The sequence below is a fragment of the Penaeus vannamei genome, chromosome 12 (genome assembly GCF_042767895.1).
Source record: "Penaeus vannamei isolate JL-2024 chromosome 12, ASM4276789v1, whole genome shotgun sequence".
In the NCBI taxonomy this organism is placed as follows: domain Eukaryota; kingdom Metazoa; phylum Arthropoda; class Malacostraca; order Decapoda; family Penaeidae; genus Penaeus; species Penaeus vannamei.
In genome coordinates this window covers 22,232,721-22,237,720 of record NC_091560.1, presented here as the reverse complement: position 1 = coordinate 22,237,720, position 5,000 = coordinate 22,232,721, and positions in this window count along the sequence as shown.

Genomic DNA, 5,000 nt, shown 5'->3' with positions numbered 1-5,000 from the left:
CAATAAACAGTTCAATGACATAATAAAAGAAGCTGCACTTGAAGTATGCAGCAAGAACGACAATCGAAGCTCCAACAAGCTCTCGGTCGAAACTAAACAGCTTATGCAAAAACGTAGAGACATGAAAGTATCGTCAAATAGGGACAAGATAGAATTGGTTGAACTAACAAAGACCATAAATAAAAAGAAGAGGGAAGATGTACGGAAATTCAATACTCAAATAATAAATGAAGCAGTGACTTCAGGTACCAGCATGAAAGCAGCTATAAGAAGACTAGGAATAGGGAGAAATCAAATGTATGCAATTCAGAAACCAGACGGAGAAGTAACATATAACAAGAATGAAATCATCAAAGTAGTGGAAGACTTTTACAGGGATCTATACAACTCAAACGAACAGCCACAAATAGAAGCAAACACGGTAACTAGAGACGTACCTAACATCACAATTGAAGAAATAAAAAGAGCACTTAAAGGCATGAAGAGAGGGAAAACACCAGGCGAAGACGGAATTAGTATAGACCTCATATTAGATGCAGGAGACATCGCAACAGTGAAACTAGCTAATCTTTTCAACAAATGTCTTCTCATCGGAAAAACTCCGAAAGCCTGGAAAAATGCAACAATTAATCTTGTTACACAAAAAGGCGATAAAAAGGATTTAAAAAATTACCGACCCATAAGCCTCCTTTCGGTTACTTACAAACTGTTCACAAAAGTCATTACAGCTCGCATCTCTGACAGTCTGGATTCCAGCCAGCCTAGAGAACAGGCAGGTTTCCGCAGTGGATTCTCAACAACAGATCACATCCACACGCTCACCCAAATAAGAGAAAAAGTAAACGAATATAGGAAACCCCTGTGTATGGCATTCATCGATTATGAAAAGGCATTTGACTCTGTACAAATACCAGCAGTATTAGGTGCTATTCAACAACAGGGAGTTGAGGAGGTATATTGTAATATATTGGAAGATATATACAAAGATGGGACAGCAACCATCAAACTCCACACAGAAACCGATAAAATACCAATTAAAAAAGGCGTTAGACAGGGCGACATCATCTCACCAAAGCTGTTTACAGCCTGCCTCGAGGAAATATTCAAGAAACTAGAATGGGAAGGGAAGGGTATCAAAATAGGAGACGAACACATAAACAACCTAAGATTTGCAGATGACATTGTTCTCCTTAGTGAATCAGCTGATGAACTGCAGCAATTAATAAACGATCTGAATAGAGAAAGCCTAAAAGTCGGACTTAAGATGAACAAGAAAAAGACTAAGGTTATGTTCAACAGCAGAGTCCCACTCAAACAAGTACAAGTACAAGGCGAAGCGCTAGAGATATTAGACAGGTATATATACCTAGGACAACTCGTGCAGACAGGCACATCTAGTGAACAGGAAATAAAGCGACGAATCAGTCTAGGCTGGAGTGCCTTCGGCAGGCACAATAGCACACTAAGAGGTTCCTTGACATTGTGCTTAAAGAGAAAAGTCTAACCAATGCGTCCTCCCAGTTATGGCCTATGGGTAAGAAACATGGACTACAACCAGGTTACTGGAGAGGAAACTAATAAGCGCCCAGAGAGGGATGGAAAGATCGATGATGGGAATTAGCCTGAGAGATCGGAAGAGGGCGACGTGGATCAGAGAACAGACAAAGGTAGAAGATATACTCAGGAGCATTAAAAAGAAGAAATGACAATGGGCAGGGCATGTATGTCGGAGACAAGACGACAGATGGACAAAGAAAGTAACAGACTGGACTATAAATAACTTAAGGAGGCCAAGAGCAAGACCAATGACACGATGGCGCGACGAAATAGCGAAATTTGGGAGCCAAGATTGGAAACAAACATCGCAAGACAGGAAAACCCGGAAAAGAATGGGAGAGGCCTACGTCCTGCAGTGGATTGACTCAAGCTGATGATGATGATGATAATGATATATATATATATATATATATATATATATATATATATATATATATATATACATACATACATTCATACTTACAAGATATATATATATATATATATATATATATATACATATATATATATATATATACATATATATATATATATATATATATATATATATATAAACACATCTATATATATGTGCATATATTTACATACAAGATATGCATATATATATATATATATATATATATATATATATATATATATATATATATATATATATATATATATATATATATATATATATATATATATATATATATATATATATATATATATATATATATATATATATGTGTGTGTGTGTGTGTGTGTGTGTGTGTGTGTGTGCATATATTTACATACAAGATATCATCATCATCATCATCATCATGGGGGCTGACGCCGACGGGGGCGCATAGCCGCATCCACCCTTCGCTTCCACCTACGAGGATCCCTCATGGCTAGACGCCAGGCAGGAACTCGGCCCATCTCTAGTTCTTCACGGCAGGTTTGGTCGATCTGCCCAAGCCATGACTTCCTCGGTCGTCCCACAGGCCTCCTCCACCCAGGGTTGTCTCGAATAGAGACGACCTGATGGGCAGGATCATCCTGAGGAAAGCGAGCCAGGTGGCCGTATAGCCTGAGTTGGCGATCACGGATTGTGCAGATAACAGGGCTTGTGCCAGTCTCACGGTGCAACCGTTGGTTGGACACATGGTCCCGCCAACAGTACCCCATGATCTGGCGCAAGGACCTATTACAAAAGGCTTCAAGACGAGCCTCCAAGGCACAAGACAATGTCCAGGTTTCGCTACCATATAGCAAAACTGGCATTATCAGGGCCTTGAAAACCCGTAGCTTGGTCCTTCTGCACAGGTACCGACATCTCCAAATACTCTTGTTGAGAGAGTTCATGACCCCTGCTGCCAGGCCAATCCGTCTGCTGATTTCATGGTCTGACAGCCCAGAGTTATGAACTACACTACCAAGGTATGTAAAGCTCTCTGTGACTTCAATGTCCTCGCCGCAAGCACGTACCGACTGAACAGGTTCTCCTAACAAGTCCCCAAATTCCTGGACCTTGGTCTTGGTCCAGGAGACCTCTAGACCCAGGGGCTTCGCTTCATTGCTAAATGCGTCGAGAGCCGCCACTAGGGTTTCCAAAGACTCAGATAGAATGGCAACGTCATCAGCAAAGTCCAGGTCTGTAACCTTGATATTGCCCAGCGTTGCCCCACAATGACTTTGAACAGTAGCTCTGCCCAGTATCCAGTCCATGCAAGTGTTGAAAAGAGTTGGTGCAAGGACACAGCCTTGCCTCACTCCTGAACTAACAGGAAAGAAGCTCGACAGGCCCCCACCACACTTTACAGCACTTTCAGTACCAGTATACAGGCTTGCTATTAGTCCAATAATCCTTGTTGGTATTCCTCTCAGCCTCAGGATCTCCCAAAGTGACTCCCGATGCACCGTATCGAACGCCTTCTTGAGGTCGATGTAGGCTGCAAGCAGCCCACGCCCGAACTCACGACGGCGCTCTACAATGACTCGAAGCGCGAGGATACGGTCTATTGTGGACTTACCAGGAGTGAATCCGGATTGCTCCAGTCTCTGGTGCCTCAGTAGATGGTCTCTGATACGTCTCAGAAGGATGTGGGCGAGAACCTTGCCTGGTACACTGAGCAGTGTGATGCCTCGGTGATTGCTGCAGTCCCAACGGTCCCCCTTCCCCTTCCAGAGAGGGATGACCACACCCCTCAACAGGTCAGGAGGAATGGAACCGGACTGCCAGATGGCAGCCAGGACAGCATGTAACCCCCGTGCCATAGGTTCACCACCAGCCTTTAACAGTTCAGCTGGTATGTCGCAGATACCAGCTGCTTTACCACTCTTCAGCTTGGAAATCGCCCCCCTAACTTCAGTTAGGGAGGGAGGGTCCTCACTGATAGGTGGATTCGGCAGCGGGATCTCGACACTACCCGCATCCAAGTTAACTGTTGGTGGGTCAACCTAGTACAGCTGCTCAAAATACTCAGCCCAACGTCCCCGCATCGCAACAGGATCTGAAACGATCTGACCACTTACTGAGCGAACTGCTGTCACCTGTGAAGAGGGCTTGGAGTTCAGCTTTCTCAGGGCTTGGTATGCAGGACGAAGGTCATTTACTAAGAAATGGCCTTCTACCTCCTCTGCAAGACTCCTAATAAACTGTTCCTTGTCCCTTCTTAACAGGGACCGAGTTCTGCGCACATGAGAACGGTGCAATTCCCGATCCCCTGTCAGACGAGCCGCACGACATGCATCAGTGGCTTCCAGTGTCTCCCGCGAGATGGAATTCTGTACTGCTCTCGGGCGTACACCAATCGTATCTTGAGCTGTATCAAGCGTTTCACGCTTAAAGGTATCCCACAGAAGAACAGGGTCTGTCAGACTGCCAAGCACTGCGAAACGATCAGAGATTGCCTCAGCAAACCTGCGGGCACACTCCCCCTCCCTCAGCCTGTCCAAATGAAACACCCTAGGGTGATCATTTGACCGCTGCGGGGTTTTGAAGTGGACCCGGAGGGTAGCCACAACCAATCTATGGTCAGTACCACAGAACTCAGCACTCCTGTACACCCTGCAATTCTGAAGGATCCTCCAACGAGTGCTAACAAGTATGTGGTCGATCTCCTTGGCTGCGTTACCCGCATCACTGTACCATGTCCAGCGATGTGGGTCTGGGCGCTGGTACCAGGAGCCAGAAATCCTCAATTTCTGGGACCTAGCAAAGTCCCGGAAAAGGAGGCTATTCTCGCTACCGGCATCAGCTCCTGAACCATGGGGACCGACAGACATCTCATAGCCAGCTCGATCACAGCCAGATACCGCATTGAAGTCGCCCAGAACAATGCGAATATCTCGTCGAGGACATCTGTCTGCCACAGATGTAAGTTTAGCGTAGAACATCTCTTTCACGTCAAGTTTACAAACATCGGTAGGAGCGTACACAGCAATAAGAGACATGAAGCCAAAAGAAAGCTTCAATC